Source organism: Octodon degus, unplaced genomic scaffold (genome assembly GCF_000260255.1).
Source record: "Octodon degus isolate 3935 unplaced genomic scaffold, OctDeg1.0 scaffold00018, whole genome shotgun sequence".
NCBI classification, from domain to species: domain Eukaryota; kingdom Metazoa; phylum Chordata; class Mammalia; order Rodentia; family Octodontidae; genus Octodon; species Octodon degus.
The window spans coordinates 15,894,376-15,915,240 of record NW_004524594.1 but is presented as its reverse complement, the minus strand read 5'-3'; the positions used below and the strand labels follow the sequence as shown (position 1 = coordinate 15,915,240).

The 20,865-nt window shown below is 43.1% G+C and overlaps 1 pseudogene; it reads right to left on the bottom strand.

The window, feature by feature from the left end:
• Positions 1 to 4,882: 4,882 nt before the first annotated feature.
• On the bottom strand, positions 4,883 to 5,161 carry LOC101566234 (annotated as a pseudogene).
• Between the last annotated feature and the right edge of the window lie 15,704 nt (positions 5,162 to 20,865).

Sequence of the window (20,865 nt, the reverse complement as noted above, 5' to 3'; positions counted from 1 at the left end):
TTCCTGTGAGAAACTGGGTTCGAACCAGAGCATCTTGAGCCTGACTGCTTTGTTTAAGCAGGCACTTAAACAACTGAGCTAATGGGCAGGTCCCCCCAGAAGGATTTTTTTTTTTTACCTCCAAATGCCTTCAGGGCAGGTTTGGCTGGCTTGAGGTGTGGGGATCGAACCACAGCAACCCGAGCCTGACTGTTTTGTTGAAGCAGCCACTTAAAGAACTGAGCTAAGGGGCAGGCCCCCCTTTGCAGTATTTTTTAACAATTGTTTGAGTGTCCAATTTATGTGTTTTATTTTTTCTGAGCTCCATTACCATTAAGCCATGTTAGGTTTTCATTTTATTTTAACATCTATGCAATCACTTAGACTATCTTGACTACCAATGTGGGTCCATTGTTTGACCCCCAGGTCAGGAGTATTCCAGATCTTGGGATGATGTGTCTTTTAGTACCTTGGTCACCTTTTATGTCTATTTTATTCAAGAGGGGAAAGCTTCAACTCATCTCAAGAAGAGGTAGACAAGCACCAACATCTGTTGATAGCCTCCCACTCAGGGCAGTTTGAAGCTGTCAGCAGAGAGTTTCCATCATCCTCCCTTGATACAATTTCCAAATTTTGAGGTAAATCACGTCATTTTATTTGGAGGATCATTTAGGGTCTCCAAGAGAGGAAGCTCCAGGATGCTGGGCATAGCTATGTCCTCCTCTGTAGGGCTGTCATAGCAATCCATTTTGTTTCCCTGTCTCTCTTTTGGTTTTTTCTCTTTTAGTGTACTAGTCCTCTGGTGCCCCCCACAATGTATCATGAATGACCACTTTTCTTGGGGCCCAAATAGCATATTGGAGTTATAACATCTCTTTTTGTACTTTATCTCTTCTCCCCATCCATTAGGAGCACTCTTCCTTTATATTTGGAATCAGTATAGATGTTAACCTTTTTGTCTTTTTGCCAGCGATAGAGCCCTTATCAAGACTGTTACTTCTGCTTTCTGACAAGTGGTAAGACTGGGCCTCTACCACAGAGTTGAGTCACCATTGCCTGTCATGTTTCTTGGATTCCTTTTACCACAACCACACAGTCCTAAAGGAGGGTCCAAGCTTGACTGGGAGCAAAGGTTAGGAGTATTTATTGTCTCTACAGTTACGCAAGGATTTTCACAGAAAAGTCTCTCATACCAAGTCATCTTTAGATTTAACAATGAATGGTCTATTAAGATTATAACTTAGCGTCGTACTTGAATGATTCACTGTTGTCCAAAAATCAATTTGTTAGCTTTTTGCATCACCAGGGCAGTGGCAACACGTGTTCTGAAGCCTAGAACCCATTCTAGGACTAGAGTCTGTTTTGACAAATATGTGGTCAGACAGTGTCAGGATCCCAAGACCTGGGTTAAGACTCTTATGGTTAGTTTTTTGTTTATAGACATACAGGAAAGAAGCCTTGATTGTATCTGAAAGTTACAAGCTCGGAGACTGAGGCAAGGCCTCTTTGATTTGTTGAAATGTTTTCTCCTGGTCAGCTTTCCAGAGGAAGAGCTCTTTCTCCTTCCTTTGGTGGCTTATCTAAAATACTGGCCTAGGGGCCGGGGAGATGGCTCAGTGGAATAAGCACTTCCCTGGAAGCTCAAGGGCCTGAGTTCAATCCCCGGTTCCACCAAAAAAAACCCAAAAAAATAAAAAAATAAATAAAAAATAAAACACTGGCCTTTAGTTGTTAGCCCACCAGTCCCTGTTTAGCTTTCTTTCTTTCTTTTTCTTTCCTTTTCTTTCTTTCTTTTTTTTTTTTTTTTTTTTTTTTTGTAATTGAGAGAAAGGTCTACAGAGTGTTCGGGTCTCACTACTAGATTGGACTTGTAGTGATCCACCTGTTTACAGACTCCCAAGAGCTAGGATCACGGTGCATGCCACCATGCCCTGGCTCAATTGTCATCTCAGCGAGGCTCAAGGATCAAAGTAGGGCCAGGAGGCCCAGGGATCGAAACTTCAGCCCTTGTGCCTGCTTGCAGGCACTTTAATCCGCTGAGCTATTTGGCTGGTCCCCAGTTAGCTTTCTCATGAGCACATTTAGCTTTTGTTTGCTGTCATGTCTGTCATTTTCCTTTCTCTCACAGCTGGAGCATTATGTTTTATATGCAGGGCGTGGTTTGGCTGTGTAGTCTTTTTGCAAAGAAGGCCTGCTTGTCTTTTAGCTTTGCCTCTGTGTTACGTTAAGTTGCCTTTAGGGTTGCCGGTACGTAGTGTGTTTGTTTTGTCTCTCTGCTGCAGTCACCTGCGTGCTTCTTTATCTTCCTATTGTAGTTCCACCAGTGACCGTAAAAGCCAGTTGCTGAGTTATGTCAGCTTCGGCCCTCACACGTAGTGCTTGTCTTGCATCTGCTTGGTGCTTGTGTGTGCTCTCCTCTGACCTTTGTCTCTGCAAGCACGTAACCTCCTCTTGTGCTTGTAATCTGGGCCTGTAGTTTTGGGATAAGTCCCTTTTTAGCAGTGGAATCGGAGAGTTTGGAAGATACAGGAAACTCTTTTCTGATGATATACCTCGCCAATCATCAAAAAAAAAAAAAAAAATGGCCTCTTTTGGGGACTCCAGTGGCTCTTACATAAGCACATGATTTTGGAAAATGGCTCAGTGGGTTGGTCATTACCAAGTACTTAGTTCTACCATCCACCAGAAAGCCCATCAGTTGGTCCCCTACTCTCATTGCGACTGGGCTTCAGGGTGTCTAAAGGAATGGCCTGGTTTGGCCTACTTGTAACCTTCAGGTTCTGTCAGTTCAATGAGGCTAGAATCTGTTTTCTATTGTCATTGTTTTTGTTATTGTTTTCCTTGGAGGCAATAGCAGGCAGTCTCATAGTTTAGAATTTTTATCATCTCTATTGTCATTTGGGGGCATTTATTTTTTCCAGTGTCCTTTCTTTTATCTTTTATTTATTTATTTGGTACAAGATCTCACTATGCAACTCAGATTCATAGTGATCCTCCTGTCTCAGCCTCCCTAGTGCTGGGATTACAGGCATGCACCACCACACCTGCTTTCAGTGGTCGACACAGCATGGGGCTGGCACAGCATACAGTACCAGGGATTGAAGTCGAGTCCTTGTGCTTGACAGGCAGGCACTTAGACTGCCGAGCTATCTCCCAAGCCAGTATCCATATTTTTAATATCATGTGCATTGACCTCAGTCGTCTGTTCCACTGGCAGATCTTGGCTCAGTTTGACTCCTGCTTTGTCAGTGTCTCCATTTGTGTGCCTTTATGGTTTCTGTCGTTCCTCTGCAAGCACTGCTGTCAACAGACTTGTTTTGTTTTGCCTTTTTTTCTTTGAGCCTCCTGTCAGCTTTTTCTTGACCTCTTGATCATGATTTATGTATACTTCAGTAGTCACCCCTGAAAACTGGGTTTTTGTCTCCATTGTCCATGTATACAGAGCCTATAGTTCATCTCTAGTTCTATCATGCTAGCATGTGCATGCCAGAAAATAACTCTGTGTTTTGTCAGTAAGCAGCTAGACAGGGCTAAAGCTATGTGGGTCTAGTCTGAACTATATTTAGCCATGAGTCAATGGAAGGAAACTGATCCTTATGTCCTTCCTGGTAGTGCTCTGTTCCTGGGGACCATCCTATATATACACCCAATTTTTTTGGTCAACCATTCCCCCCACTGGTTACTTAGCATCAAAGGAGGGTCAATTGATTTTATAAAGAGCTCTTAACCTCTGGTGGGGAGTGGTCACCTTTATTTCATAGTTTTCTGTCTAACCTTTTTAAAAGTTAGCCAAATGGCTGGCCAGATAACTCAGTGGATTGAAGTAACTGCTTAGGCAGACCCAGGGACCTGGTTTGATCCCCAGCCTGCCATGCTGGCCCTGCCCCCAGAGCGCGCTGAGATGGTGATTGAGCCTAGGCATGGTGGTACCCGCCTATAATCCCAACTCTTGGGAGGCTGTAAGCAGGAGCATCACTACAAGTCCAATCTGTGCAGTGAGACCTTGTAGACCCTGTACTAAATAAAAAATAAAAAATAAAAATTTAAAATGAAAAAAATATAAGTTAGCCAACACACATCTTAATGGGGTAGATTTTGATGTTTTTTCTCCCATATCTACTCTGTTATGACACTAAGCACTTTTGTTTTAGGCTGATCAAATCGTCCCTCTACACAGAAGTTTTTGGAAGGAACAACCTGAGCTCCACCAACTTAAGAAGTAAGCATCCATAAAATAAACCACTTCCACAAGCTCTCCTCAATGCGTATAAGCTTTCCAGTCTTGTCATTATCTCCATTCATCTCTTTCATAGGACAAAACTTGGAAAGTATAAAATCCCCCCATATCAGAAGTATATCTCATATCAATAGCCTTCTTAGTATTTCTTCTCTCGTTATAAACCTTCTGCAACAAACTTGGCTGTGCCATTTTAATTTTTTGGAAGTGACCTCTCATTTTACCTTACAGAGTAAATCTCACTGGCTTCCAACAGGCCTCTGAGTAATCTCGAATCAGTGTTCTCATCTTAAACCAACAGAGACTAGAGAAAAGCGCAACTTCACCCTGTAGTTGTACTTTCAGAATTCACTCTGCACAAGAAATGTTTTACATTACAAAAATATCAATTTAAATTGGAAACCAAAAGTACATTTATCAGTTAGCCAAAAATTATAATTTAATTCTTCCCATAATTCCTCCTTAGGCCCAATAGGACTTTTTTTTTTTAATAAAAACAACTCTACATTTATTGGTCTTCAGTAAAAACATAAGGGTAGCCAAAACAATATGAACAAATGTTTTACAAACATTCCCAGGGCAATCCGCTTAAATAACTGCCTTTTTTACATATCATCGTAATTGCCATTGCCTCCCTTCCCTGCTGTTGGAATTCATTGATCATTTCTAATTGGAGACACTTTGTAACAGAGTAGTATTATCTCCTTTCAGCATGATCCGACCCAGTTGTTTTTTTGACTTTGTTTTAGAGTGAATTTCTTGTGCATCATCTAATACAAGGTTCATGTACTCATCAAAACCAATAATACAGCCCTCTATCTGCATATTCACTTGCTCATACAGCCACTCCTGGATCTGGGATCTTTTCTGTAAGTATCTGAAGATGAGGCTGATGGGCTGCACCACCACCTTCTGGACTTTCTGGCCCTGACCCCGATACACCATGGTGGAGCCCAACAAAGACAACGCAAGCCACCACGCTACCTCTCCCAATAGGACTTTGGCCATCAGCCCTACGTTACAGCTGCTCCAGCTTTCAGATACCTGGAGGCAGCATCAGGCTGGCGAAGCTGACCAAGAGCTGCTGTTGCGGCTCCCAAAGCCAGTGGCATGTGCCTGTAATCCCAGCTCTTGGGAGGCTGTAACAGGAGGATCACTACGAATCCAATCTAGTAGTGAGACCCTGAATACCCTGTGGACCCTTCCTTAATATTAAAAAAAAAAAAAAAAAGCCTGCCAGCAGTGCCTGGCCTAAACATACCAACTAAGTAACTTTGTCCTGTCTTTGCCCATGCTGGTGCAAATCATTTTTTCAATTATTTTTGTTTTCAGACCAATTAACCACGTTCTTCCCATTCCCCAGCCAACTCTGGGTGACACTGGCTCACACACTTTATTTTGCTCACACACACACACACACACACACACTTAACACAATACTGACACTGTTAGCTCTTCTCTCCGCAGGCCACTCCTGCATTGCACTGGGCCCTCTCTGGGCCAGCCTATTCCAGGAGCTGTTTGGGAGTTGCCTACAAGTTGTTCTCAGTACAGTTCTGTCCCTCGAGTTGTTAGTGAGCAATTTCTCACTGCACGGGCCTCCTCAAAGTAGGTTTCATCCGAGGCAATCCATGTGAGATGACTAGGTACATTTCCCCACCTCACCGCCGGAAGTGATCAGCCCTCCCCCTTCAGTCCCAGTGGACCCGGCTTTCCCTCCTGGGCTCCTAAAATCTTACTGTGGTCCTCTAGCGCTGTTGTTCCACAAGGTCGTCCTGAATCCCTTGAGGTACTGTACGTGCTGACGTGAGAAGTCTCTGAGCTGTGGGAGGGCCGGTTGCTCTTAGTGCTCAAGTTCCACCTGGTGGCGCCAGAGGTCTCAGGACTCCTGCAACTCAACCGCTCTACGGCCTGCAGGTAAAAGAGACAGCAAACCTATAGTCTCTGGTCATCTTTGTGGCCTCCAGAAATGTTGCAGAATGCAAGAGATCAGACAGACCAATGGGAAAAGAAAGATATTTCTCTAGGATTTTAGATCCAGCAAACTTGCATCCAAAGTGCTAGACATTAGAACAAAAGAAAGATTCTGGTTTTGACTGAGGGAGTGGTCTTTAGAAATTGGGGATGAGGGAGCACGCAAGGGTACAGAAGCCAGACAAAGTAATTAATTACTCAGTCTTAAAAAGAAAACAGAGCCTTATGAATTCTGTGAGAACACGATGACATAAACTCTGTTTATAGAACATTGTTGTCAATTTTGTCTGTACCAGAACAAGAAGCTACAGCGACAGAGGCAGGGAGGGAGAGCTTGAGGGGGATTGTTCTTTAAATCCTGCTTCAAGCAGGGGTAGGGAGGAGGGGTTAGGACACCAGCGTGGTCAGAGTGTCAGGACGTGGGTAGGTCCACCATGTACCATGAGAGAAGTGTCAGGACAGAAAGAATCAAAAAGTGTCTGGGAGAGAAGTGCTTCCTTGTTTGAAAACTGGAGAGAACTGTCCATTGGCTCTGGAGCTCCCAGACCCTGCCTCTCAGGCTCAGATCTCCCAGAGGTTGGCTTCAGCAGCAGCAACCCCAGGAATACTTTGATTACAAAGTTGTTTAACTCTTTTCCCAGTCTTTCTAGGAATGGATGGAAAGTTGAAACTGTAGAAGGCGTAGGAACACCGGGCTCTGAGATCAGCCACAATCTGCAGTGGGAGGAAGAGCAGCTGGGAAGGGGAAGCCAGGAATCTGGGCAGGAAGTGGGATGAGAACGGGGACAGTTGTCATGGCGGGCACACAAGCTCTGTCGACCAGGGATCTGCTCTCCAGGAGGCAGCCTCTGTGAGACCTGAGATGAGTGGACCATCCGGAGGGGAAGCAGGCCTCTCCCAGACTTGGACGGCAGAAGGGTTGTTCCGGGAGCACACGCAGGCAGTGCATGATCCAGAGACGCATCATCCTCTACTGTGCAGCAGCCAGGAGGAATGAGAAGATGTGGCCCCAGCACAGCGAAGGGTCCAGACACGCATTCAGAGGACACGTTCCCGCTGCTGTGCAGCATCCCGCTTCCTCTCCTGCTGCCATCTCTGCCACTTCCCAGCCTGGGGCTGCAGGCCATGCCTGCACTGCACAAAGGGGCAGAGTGGCAGAGGGTGGCGTTATTCACTCCCAACCGAGTCGATGACGTGTCTGGGACCTTCCTTCCCCCCACAGCTCTGTCGTGCTCATCAAGGCCTTCCTGCTGCAGTGCAGGCGGGAGGGACATCACACCCTTCCCGCCTGGCAGCCAGCTGACTAGGGACTGAAAATGTGAGCCAGAATAAACCTCTCCTTAAATTGTGAGTGTTGGATGGGACGTGCAGGGACAGGAGAGTGGCTGAGGCACTTGAGATGGATGAGCACCTTAGAATAGCTTAATTTAGTCTTCATTATAGCTGTCAGAGAGTGAAATTATATTTGAATCATATTTTCTTTTTTTTTTTTTTTTTTTTTTGTATTTAGGGCAGGATCTACAGGGTGTACAGCGTCTCACTATGTAGATCACACTTGTAGGGGCAGGGCAGGGGTGGGGCCAGCACACTGGGATCGAACCCCGGCTGCTACACTCTGCTGAAGAAGGTGCTTTAGTCCACTGAGCTATCAGGCTGGTCCCTGTATCATATTTTCTTGATATAGTAAAAAACAAACTGTCATTTTAACATGTGTCCAAAGACCAGGTTCTCTCTAACCATAGGTTCCATGTCCTAAATTAACGGTTCTGGAGCTAGGTAGAAGATTTTTTGTTTGTTTGTTTTTAATGTATTTGGTGCAGGGTCTCACTACACAGCTCAGACTCATAGTGATCCTCCTGTTTTTTGCCTCCCCAGCACTGGGATTATAGGTGTGCGACACCATGCCCAGACTCAGTGGCTGCAGCGCACCTAGGGCAGGGCTGGTGTGGCATGTGGTATGGGAACAAACCCTGATCCCTGCACTTGCCTAAGTAGGCACTTAGTCTGCTGAGCTATCTCACTGGCCCTTGGTAGAATTTGACATGAATGAATAAAATGACTCCCTGGGAGAGTACCAGGAGATGATATCTACATCAAAAATAATAGGGGCTGGGGAGATGGCTCAGTAGAATAAGTGCTTGGCTGGCGAGCGCAAGGGTCTGAGTTCAATCCCCGGTTCCACAAAAAAAAAAAAAAAATAATAATAATAATAATAATAATAGACCCAGCAACAAAATAAGTTTGTATAATTTACAGGCTGTAGTAGAAAATGCTTACAACTTATTATAGTGAAGCACTTAGGATATTTTATTACACTCTGTTTATATTATTTGTTTCCATGCTTATGGTCTGAGATTATACTCTTTTTTGTTTGTTTGTTTTTGTTGTTATTTTTGTTTTTGTTAGTGGGATCTTCTATGTTACCCAGGCTGGCCTGGAACTGCTAGACTCAAGCAATCTTCCTTCATCAACCTTCAAGTGGCTGAGACTACAAGTGCATGCCATCGCACTCAGAGATCAAAGATCGTTAAATTCATCTTTGTTCGGCACATGGTATAGTCAGTTAGAGATAAGTAGTTCAAGTTGCTTGTAACTCCAAGGATTTCATGGAATAATTGGTAGTACCATAAATTATTTTAGAAAAGTTTGAAAGTTTCTGGACACACTGGATTCTTTACTCTGGCTTTTCACTCTATGAAACATGTCAAGCAGCAATAGAATTTTATTTTATTTATTTATTTATTTATTTTTGGCAGAACTGGGGATTGGACTCAGGCCCTTGTGCTTGCCTGGGAAGCGCTTATTCGACTGAGCCATCTCTCTGGTCCCCAAGCAATTAAACTTTAGTTGTCAATATCAAGATGGTGTATTAATCAACTATAAGACATCTAGATGACATATTATACATACCATGGGAGTTTCACTGAGCATTTGTGATTTACTGATTTTAACACACGCACATACATATATACATACATACACATGCATGTTTATGTGGGTTTGTGGGATATATACATGGAGTGTGTGTATGTGGTATATATGGGAGAAAATATTTAAAATAGTACACACAGAGAGAAAAATTGTATACATGGGATAGTATACACTAGTATACATGGAATAAATGTGTAAAAAGTATTTCTATCAGAAAATTTGTTAAGCATATTCTTCTAAGACTCTTGTTTTGTTTTTTTCCTAATATATGGGTTTGTTTTGGAGTTGCTGTTTTGTCTTCATTTTCAAGTTTCCAGTTCAAAACTTAACGAAAAGTAGTAAGACATGCTCAGCAAATTTATAAAACTTATCTTCTTGGCACCCTCAATGAAATAATCTTTCTGCCTCTTTGCTTTTGTTATAGATAGCATCATTCTCCTAGTTCAACAAGGTAGAAACTTCAGAGTAATAACGTACTTCTCTACCTACTATTCCTCTCTCTCAAGTTTCAGAACTTACCAATAGATTTAGTACAAAGTAAAGAAAAGTGAAATAATAAGTTAAACTTCCCAAGTTGGACAACAAAATAGGTGATGAAATCAAGAAGAAAAAAATATCAGTGCTTTAGAAGTTCATCTGTAGGGCCGGGGATTTAGCTCAGGGGCATAAGTGCCTGCCTGGCTAAGTGCAAGGTCCTGAGTTCAATCCCCTGCACAATCATCATCATCATCATCATCATCATCATCATCATCATCGTCCTCGTCATCATCATCATCTATTATCAGGATGACTTTGGCTGCAGATAACAGAAAAACACCATTTAAGTTAAGTTAGTCAATAAAGAAATATTTTAGACAACAGGAAGTCAAGAAACAGAAGATTCTAGCTGTGCTTTGTTAAATTATATACTCTACAATAGCTCAGGGGTCTAAATACCTGCCTGGAAAGCACAAGACCTGAGTTCAATCCCCAGTACCACATGCCATACTGGCCCTGGAACCCTGGGCATGGCTGAGTCAACCCTGGTGGCTCATGCCTCTAATCCCAGTGCTGGGGAGGCTGAGACAGGAGGGCCACCATGAGTCTGAGCTGCGTAGCGAGACCCTGTATCAACAAATGAATACATATTTTTTAAAAAAATAAATAAATTATCTACTCTACTTAGTGGTGATTTTTTTTTTTAATTTTGATCTCCTCTGATAATGGCTACATTCTCGTACATACGTTTAACTCTGGCAGCCAGATGGTATATCTAGGTTCAAAGGCCATATTGTGTAGTGACAGCTTGGAAGGAAGAAAAAGCTTTTCCAGCAGCTTGTCCTGTCCGTCATATTCCATTGGCTCGATCTCATTTCCATGCCTATTTTAAGTGGTGATACATTGACCAAAGAAGGACAGCAGAACCACGATGGGCTTGGGTTCATCGAGATATACCCCTAGTGCAAGGGACAGTCATCTTACCCTGAGCCACAAGTTAAGGAGCAGTATGGAAAACATAATAAAATTGTAATTTCCCGTAAGAAAAGAGGAGAGGTAGTTCAGCATAGAGCACTTGCTGAGTGCGCATGAGCCCTAGACCCAATGCTAAGAATCTCTAAAAAGAAAAGAAAGTAAAATGGAACTGAATAGGCAATAGCGTCTGCTACAAAAATGAATAGTTCTGTTTTCATAAATTTTAAACTTAAAGTATCTATGAAACACTGTCATGGAAAGGGCAAAAAGTCACCTGAAAATGTCATTCTGAAGCTCAGAGAAGTGTCTCAGCTGGGGATAAAAATTTGGAAGTAAACAGAATCAAGTATTTATTTATGGGATTCTCTTAGATCGATCAAGAGGAGAAGACAGAGACAAGGACCTTAAATTGACCACCTTTAAAGCACAGATAGCAATATTATTGGATGATTCCATAAGTCAATAGAAATAATGAGCATTAATACACAGTGAACAGTTAGTACCTATTTATCATGTGCGAATTGCTCTCTTTGAGAACAAAAGTTGAAAGGCTGGGGAGATGGCTCAGTAGAATAAGCACTTGCCTGGCAAGCGCAAGGGCCTGAGTTCAATCCCCGGTTCTAGAAAAAAAAAAAAAAGAGGACAACAGTTGAGTAACAGTAACATCCCAACTGAAAAGATATTTTCTTCAGACAAGTCTTCTATCATACTTCACAGATGCTTGTGTACTGCACAAACATTCATGTTCATTTTTGCTTTTACTCTGGTATGATGTTAAGATCTGGAATACATAATGAATTCAAAAATCTGCTTACAGTTACTAATGTAAATGCATAACCAATTTTCAGATCCAGTCAACTGTGCATAATATCAAAATGCACCTCCCCATTAACTTTATTTAATGAATCAAACACTTTGTCACCATCCTGAGATCTCTGAGTCTTCCTTTGTGTCACCAACTGTGAAAACATTAGTTAGTGTGACATCTTAGCTTTCGCGTCACTGAATACAGTACCCAAACCACAACTAAAGAGAGGTTTATTTTGGGTCTTGGTTTTAACCCATGGCTGGTTGACTGTAAGGCAGAACCAGGAGGAAAGAAGGGCAAAGCAGAGGAAAAGGTGCCCAGCCTGTGACAGCTAGGAAACAGACAGCTGGAAGGAGCTGGGAGGAGAGGCACCTGCCCAGGTCACATCCCCAGGACCTATCTCTGTGCCGTGCCCTACTTCCTCTTTTTAAAAATTATTTATTTATATATTTGGTACAGGGTCTCACTACACAACTCAGACTCATAGTGATCCTACTGTCTCAGTCTCCCCAGTGCTGGGATCAGAGGGATGTGCCACCAGGCCCAGTTTCAGTGGCTGGCATGGTGCACCCAGGGTTCCCAGGGCCTGCACAGCATGTGGTGCAGGGGTCAAACCAAGATCACTGTGCTTACCAGGCAGGCACTTAGACGGCGGAGGTATCTCCCCTGCCCAAGCCCTATATGAACTCACTATGGTAGATTAATCCACCACTAAGCTTAGTATCCCCATAAAACAACCACCTTCTGAGTACCAACCTCTGGATGGGGCAGCAGAGACTCCATCTCTTTTTAACTCCATTTTGAGGGAGGGTTTCTTGGGTTCACTTGAACTGTGGATGGGTTCACTCCCTCACCCCCCCCCCCCGTAGCTAGCCATAAACCCACTTAGAGAAAACTAGTGTCATAAAATAGGAGCAAATAAATAGTTTAAAGACTTGGGAAATAGGGTAAACGTTAGACCACAATGCCCCCAACAAGCAGTTGAACAGTAGTGTCTAGGAGATGTAAGCCTTGTGGCAATTGTGTGACATTCGTGTAAAATCCCTGAAAATGAGGCAGTGGAGTAATGCAGTTACTGTGGAAATCTGAAGTGTACCACCTGGAGGTAAAGTCCAAATGGGAGCTGATATTTTTATAAAGTCCTTACTTGAGGGTCTAGGATGCAGGCCGTTGGTCTCAAACTCACAAAAAGAGTTTTTGTTTCTAAACCTTATCTCTCTGTCTCTCTGTCTCTGTCTCTGTCCTGCTGTCATCTGCTGTAACACTCAGTACATGGGACTTCTGAGGGATAGTCTAGATCTAAAACACAGCATATAACATGACTCCATGTTAAGATTATATACATATATAAGGAAGTGACAGATGGTCAAGGAAAAAGCTGTCTGTCAAAAAACAAAAGCAAGGGCCGGCCAAATAGCTCGGTGGATTAAAGCATCTGCAAGCAGGTGCAGGGACCGGGGGTTTGATCCCTGGGCCTGCCATGGCCATTGAGACTGGACGTGGTGGCGCACACCTATAATCTCAGCTCTTAGGAGGCTGTGAACAGGTGGATCACTATGAGTCTGATCTAGTAGTGAGAGCCTAAACACCCTGTAGACCCTTTCCTAAAAATAAACACGCACACACACACACACACACACACACACACGAAAGCAAGTTAGAAGCATCAATAAGCAGTTGATGAGCTAACAGATACAAAGAATTCTTAACAAGATCTCACCCTACTTCACAATTTAAAGATTTTCCTAACAAAGCCCTTTCTGGTGATTGTTGCAATAAAGTTTGCAAACCATTCACTAATAACTAACAGAGTGAAGAAAGAACCTTTTGTACATGCCTGTCATAATTTTAGATCATCCCTTTTTTCCTAAAACACTATTTACTGTAACAACTTCTGATCTGGATTTATCTCCTTCTCTGGTAGACCACTAAACAACATGAACTATTTATTAAATATTAACAGTCAGTTATCAGTTTAGCTCATCTGCTTCAACTCAAGTCAGACCGATTCCATAGAGACAGATAAAGTTGAACTTCTATATCTTTAATTTAAAGACTAGACCTCGTAGCTTTTACGTAACCACTGAATTGTAGCTACCCTCCATGGCCAAGCCTGAAGCTGCGTGCACTTATCAGAAATCATACAGCGTGACTTAATGCTATAGATTTTTCCTTATACATCAGACTGCTTGTCAGGAGTGGCTCTCTTGAGGGTCAGCCAGATAGCTCCGCAGACAAAAGAGCCTGCTCAGGCAGAGTGCAGTGGCCAGGGTTCGATCCCTGGCATGCCGTCCTGGCCCTACTCCCGGGGTAGGCTGAGGTGACAATTGAGACTGGGCTTGGTGGCACGCGCCTGTAATCCCAGTGCTTGGGAAGCTGAAAACAGGAGAAATACTATGAGTCTGATCTACATAGTGAGTCCCTGTAGACCCCGTAGACTCTGTACTAAATACATAAAAAGAAAAGGAGTGGATTTCTTTAATTAAGGTGGGGCCTAAAACTTGAGTATAAGCATTTTTTAATTTATTAAGCCTGACGTTCTTGTCAAACTGAAGGGTATCATTTCTAGTACTTGCTAGCTAAAATACAGTGAGGGTTGAGGGATTAGAATTATCTCCATTCATGTTAACTCTACCCTTTTTTAAAACTGCATTTAGAACAGGGTCTCCAGGGTCTCACTACATAGATCAGACTCATAGTGATTCTCCTGTTTTCAGCCTCCTAAGCGCTGAGATTACAGGATCACACCACCACGGCCAGTCTCTACTTTTTGTCTAGGCCTTCAAATATTGAAATGATGGGGCCAGTGAGATAGCTCAGCACTCTAAAGCACCTGCTTAGACAAGCTTAGACAGGCTCAGGGACCTTAGTTCGATCCCCAGCACCACGTGCTGTGCCAGCCTTGCCCCCAGGATGGGCTGAGCCAGCCACAATCAAGCAAGCAAGCAATCAAGGTCCTTGTTTTTTGGGGGCCAGAGAGATAGCTCAGTGGAATAAGTGCTTCCCTGGCAAGCACAAGGTCTTGAGTTCAATCCTTGGTACCACCAAAATAAATAAATACATATTAAGATTCTTCTCCATTCAGTCAATCAAGTATTTTCCTGGAAATAGTGGATGAGTTAAGCCAGGCATTGTGGTGCATGCCTGTAACCCCAGCATTGGACCGCACTGAAAGGCTTGTCAGGATTCTCAGCTAGACTTCAACTAGCTCATGTGTGTGCAACTGAATTTAATTCTGGCTCACATAAGCAAAAGAGGAATGTAAATGGAAAAATATTTGGCAGCCCACGAAATCAAGGAGAAGTCTAGAGGAGATTTTTTTGAAACCCCAGTATCACACGTACGCAAGTACAAGCACACATACAGACAGAAAAAAAAAAAAAATGGCAGAACCCAATGAAGCCTGTGCAGTTAGAGCCACAACTCGGACAGTACCAAAGGAACAGTCTGCTCTGGACGCTAGAAAGCCGGGCAGGACGCGGGAGGAGGAGTAGGGAATGAGAGCCATGACTAACACCAGACAGACGACGCCACTGTAGACCATTGCTCTCTGTTCTTTACAGAGTAAGTTCTAAATATTTTTCATCTTTGCCTCTTTCTCAAGTGGGGGCTCAAAGCCTTAGAGCTCCCAAATCTTTCAGCCTTGGAGTGAGATGCCTTTCACCTGACCGTCCCAAGCCAGGAAGAACAAAGATCGCCCTCTAGTGTCTCAAGAGGAGAAGGCAGGCCCTATACCCAGGAGCGCGGGCGAGCAGGAAATCGCCCTAAGGAGAAAGGAAAGTAGATAGGGAGGGATATATATATTTCAGTTTTTCTAATCTTGATATTCATGACGAAAAATTACCATAGGACCATGACCCAAAGTTTCCGCTTTCAATATTCTCTTTAAAAACTGAGAACAATATTTACTTTTATGGGTCTCATTAATAGATTGTAAACATAAATATTTTAATATTTGAAACTATACTGAACACATGGGGGATAGAAAGCACTGGGAATATAAATAAATAAATAAATATATATATATATGTTTATATATATATATATATGTGTGTGTGTGTGTGTGTGTGTGTGTATTTAGTACAGGTCTACAGTCTCACTACACAGATCAGATTCGTAGCAATCCTCCTGTTTGCAGCCTCCCAAGTTCTGGGATTATAAGTGCGCGCCACCACGGCTAAACTCAATCGCCATCTCAGAGCACTGCAGGGGCGGAGCCGGCACCGCACGCTGGGGAATCAAACCCCCGGCCCCTATGTCTGCCTAAGCAGGCGCTTTAGTCCGCTGAGCTATCTGGCCTGCCCTGATGAAAGTTATTTTAAACAAGAAAATTATAATTCCTATTGTAATAGCTACTGAGCTTCAGACATAGACAGTACTCTATAAATGCTACTAAATCTAACATACTATAAAGTGCAAGCCCTTTTGCTGCAGCTGTATGTCTCAGTTACTTTTCTCTTGTTGCTGGGACAAAACACTCAACACCCAACATTAAGGAGGGAAAGGTTTATTTAGCTCACAGTTCGTGGAGGTTTCAGTCCATACTTGGCGGGCTCCCAGGCAGAGCGGCACATGGCAGAGGGCAGCTGTTCACAGCAGTGGACAACAGCAAAGAGCAAAGGGAGGAGCAGCAGCTGCAGCAGCTAGCCAGCCCCTCTCCCCTCCCTTATAGTGTATGCAGATTATCTGCCCCAGGGCGGGTGTAGCACTCACACACCATAGGCCCAGCATTGGCTCAGGAATTAATCACAAACTCCGGAAGCTGCCCCATGACTGCATGAGTCTTTGCGGGGGACAACTATACACAAACCATAACACCATATTACTGTATAAGTTTAAATTTAAAACTGCTCTATCTGCTTTGGCAGGCGCAGGAACCAGGGTTCGATCCCCGCCCCCCCCCCGTGCCGTGCGCCCCCTCGCCCCCCCTCCGCGAGCTGAGATGACGAATAAGACTGGGTGTACTGGTGCACATCTGTAATCCCAGTACTGGGGGCGCTGAAAACAAGAGGATACCTACAAGTCTGATCTGTGTAGTAAGACCCTGTAGACCTTGTACTAAATATATTAAAAAAAAAAAAAAAACCTGCTCTAAATTTTAGTTGACTGTTTAAACTGTGTTTATAAAAATACAATTCTGGGCTGGTGAGATGGCTCAGTGGTCTAAAGCACTTACTTAGAACAAGCTAAGCTTAGCAAAACACAGGGACCGCGGTTCAATCCCCAGCACCACATGCCAGCCAGCCCTGCCCCCTGGTGGGCTGAACTGGCCACATACACACACAAAAAAATAAATAAATAAATAAATAATACAAATACAATTCTAAGACTTGGAACTTGAGAAAGGAAGAAAGAAGCATAGTTCTTTGATCCTTTACATTGACTCCACAATCTGTGAAGGAGTGGATCCCTCATCGAATGACTATGTAGAATTGGGGGGTCAGGAATCAAACCCAGGACCTTGTGCTTGCCAGGCAGACACTTGTGCTGCTGAGCTAGCTATCACCCAGCCCCATTTCTTATTTTCTTTATCAAGACTGTGGGAAGACTGTGAAATAGCTATGGTTACCTATAAATACTGTGCTTAAGTGAAAAAAACAATATTTGTACACTTAAAGAAAATATTGTATTAAAAAACGTACATAAATGATAGTTCTTCAGTAGTTCCAGTGTAGTTGTATCAGTATTTAAGGAAAGGAGCATCAAAATACTAATACTTTACTATAAAATAAAGACTTTCTGGGGTTGGGGAGATGGCTCAGTGGAATAAGTGCTTCCCTGGCAAGTGCAAGGATCTGAGTTCAATCCCCGGTTCCGAGACAAAAAAAAAAGAGTGCTGGGGCCCAGGGAGATATCACAGTAGAATAAGCACTTTCCTGGCAAGCACAGGGTTCTGATCTCTGGTTCCGAAAAAAAAAAAAAAAAAAAAAAAAAAAAAAAAAAGCCTTTCTTCAAGAAAAATTGCCCTATTTTACCTTTTTGAGACTAGGCTGTGAAATCTTGTAGCATCTCTCTTAGCTATAAAGGAAACTGGCATTTGGATAATCAACAGAGAGATGTTCTTTATTCCTAAAGTTGTATAGGTGGGGCATGTCAAAGATGATGTTATTCTGGGTCTTGCTAGAGAAAGCTGAAAAAGGCTGTCCTTGTAGCAGGATATGAGTCCTCCCCTTCAGGTTAATTTTTCTTGGTGCTTTATTAGCAACTTTGAATATTTTTATAAAACTAGTTACATTGTAAATGAATTCAAACTTGTTTAACTAGACTGGCAAGATAGCTCAGTGGACTAAGCACTTGCTTAGGCAAGCACAGAGACCGGGGTTTGATCCCAGGCACCACATGCCATGATGGCCCTGCCCCCGGGGGCATGCTGAGCCAGCCACCAAATCCAGGCGTGGTGGCACCCGCCTATAATCCCAGCAATGGGGAGGCTGAAAACAGGAGGATCACTATGAGTCCGAGCTTCCTAGTGAGACCCTGTACCAAATACATTAAAAAACAAAACAAAACAAAATCCAACCTTGCTTACAGAGCTGGCGAAATAGCTCAGCAGATTAGAGCACCTATAAGAAGGTTCACAGGCCAGGAGTTCGATTCCCTGGCCTGCTGTGCTGGCCCTGCCCCGGGGGCACCCTGAGACTGCAGTTGAGACAGGGCTTGGGGGCTTGGTGGTACGTGACTGTAATCCCAGCTCTTAGGAGGCTGTAAACAGGCTGATCACTAAGAGTCCTATCTAGTAGTGAGACCCAACACACCCTGTAGACCCTTCCCTACAATAGAGAAAAATATAAAAAGCAAAAAGTAAAAAAAAAAAAAACTTGTTTAATTTATGTTAGGTTTCAATGTAAGAAATGTCACTGGAAACACCCAGCAAGCAAGCTGACTTCCATAGACTCACATATTTCACATGTAGTTCAGAGTATGTTCATGGTGAGGAATACATCCCAGTGTCTTTAACCTGGACTTCTAATCTTAAGTGAAATGGGTGTGGCATTCCTCTGGAGGGGGGGAAAAAAAAAAAAACCCTTTTCAATTAGTAATTTTGTGTTTCTTTCACTTACATTTTCCTCAAAGCAGTAACTGTCTCTTCCTTGGGGGTGGTCTGTATAGTTCAAAATTTTTTCCCTCTAAATAAAGTTAGACATTGTCCCAAGAGCTTAGCAGCTTGTTGAATGTTTCTTAACTGCACCAAAAGGAAGAGAACTGGGCTCTAAGAGAGAAAATGTGCTATCAAGTGCTGGAAGCTCACTGTCTGTCCAAGACCACACAATTAATTAATGACTGAGTGAAGCTAGAAACTTGGATTTCTCATTTTTCACCCAATAGACTTTCGTATTCACCAAGCCCCTTCAAGGAGGAAAAAAAGATTAATTTATTATATTTTTCCTATATGGGGTGTAAGCAATGTCTGTGGTGCCTCTCCCCTGAGAGGTAATAATTCCTTTATGCAAAACCATCAAAGAAAATACAAAATTTTTCCCAGTTTTATTTTTCTGAGTTGTAAGGAGAAAGAAATTGAGTCGCTATCTTTGAAAACATCAATTTTATGCAAAACCATGATGTCTAGTATTTCTTTAATTCCTTCTTTCTGTATTTTATACACCACCACAATCTTAGTTCCCAACTAATTCATTCCCCACCCATGTGCTTCTTCCTCAAAATGCCTTGAGGTTTTGTTCGACTCTTTTGTACATAAATGCTATATTTTTAATGCACACACACATGCACTAGGTGTATCTACCAATGACGTAGGAAATACGTCATTGGCGCCTCTTCTTCCTCCAACCCTGAATACACTATCTCTCTAATGCTCAGAAGTAGCTGGGCAACAATGCTGTCATTTCTTTTCTTTTCATTATTTATTTATTTAAAGGGGAATCAAAGTCAGGACCTTGAGCTTGCCAGGCAGGTGCTTATGCCACTAAGCCATCGCCCCCGCCCTATCCTGTCATTTTTTTCTTTTCTGTCATTTCTTTGCTTTCCTTTATAGTTTTGTTACAATGTTTAATACACTGTTTAGCTTGATCCATCATTTCAAACTAGGAAAATCATAAATATACTCGCGCAATTTTCCCCCCTCAACATTTCATTTGTTAAAAATTGCTATCTAGGCACTGCAGAGACAGCTCAGTACTCTATGTGCCTGACTGGCAAGCACAAAGACCCAGGTTCGATCCCCGCCTGGCCCATAAACCCAGGGGGTGGTGGCACACATCTGTAATCTCACCCTGGAGAGGCTGAGACAGGAGGATCACTATGAGTCTGAGCTGCGTAGCAAGATCCTGCAACAAATGAATAAATAAAAATTTTTAAGCAGGACAGATAGCTCTAATATACAGCTAGTCCTAGCAGATAGGACTAATGTGCTTGCTTAGGCAGAGAGCAGCAGCCAGGGTTCAATGCCCCGTGAGCTGTTCCGGCCCCGCCCTCAGGGCGCGCTGAGACAGCGATTGAGGCTGGGCGTGGTGGCGCACACCTGTAATCCCTGTGTATGGGAGGCTCGAAACAGGAGGAGCACTGCGAATCCGACCTACACAGCGAGACCCTGTAAACCCTCTACCAAATACACACAAAATATATTTTTTTAAGTTCCTGGCTCAAAATTTTCACCCTGAAAAAGGTCATAGAAATGTCTGCCCCATAATCAGGAGAAAGGAATGTGACAGACACACAGTGACCAAGAAGAATCTGAACCGACAGGCTACACTGGGACCCCCCCTCCCACCCTCCCCCCGGATCTCTTATTAGTTGATCAGATCCTTTTTGTCCTATACCACTGGCGTGGTTGTTCACAGTTCAATCACTCCTGCGCAACTGAAGCTCCATGAAAACACTCACCAACGAGACTTGAGATGCTTCTAGCTATTGAAAATAGGGAAGCCCTTAAGTCATGGTGCTACTAAAAAGGGACTCAGAAGCTCTGTGCCCCTTCCCCCTAGCCTTGCCCTGTGAGTTTCTTCATCTATATCCTTGGTGTAATCAATGTCATAAACTGGTTAGCATAAGAGATTCTCTGAGTTCTAGAAGCCATTCAAGCGAATGAATCCAACTCAAGGAGGGGCTTTAGGGAAGCCCAGGTTATAGCCTGTGGTCTTAACGCTTGTCATCTAAAAGAGAGAGGACCTTCAACCTGTGAGATCTGACATCCTCTCTGTTAGAAAAATACCTATCTGCTGTCAGCCACAGAACTCATTGCTGGCTGATGGGAAAAAATCCTCACACCTTCTGAGGTCAAGAGAGTCTGCTGTGTTCCTCATGGTGTGAGAGAGAAAACAAAATACTTTGGATTCTTAACAATTAGAATGTTGATGCATGCTGCTTTCATGTTTATTTTCAATGCTGAATTGCATTTGTATTCCTTAGGTAAATATATAAAATATATTTATCCCTCCTTCAGTTGATGATCCATCCAATATTTTTACTATTACAAACAACACTTCCAAGAATATGGTTTTTATCCTTATGATTTACAATACCAAATCCA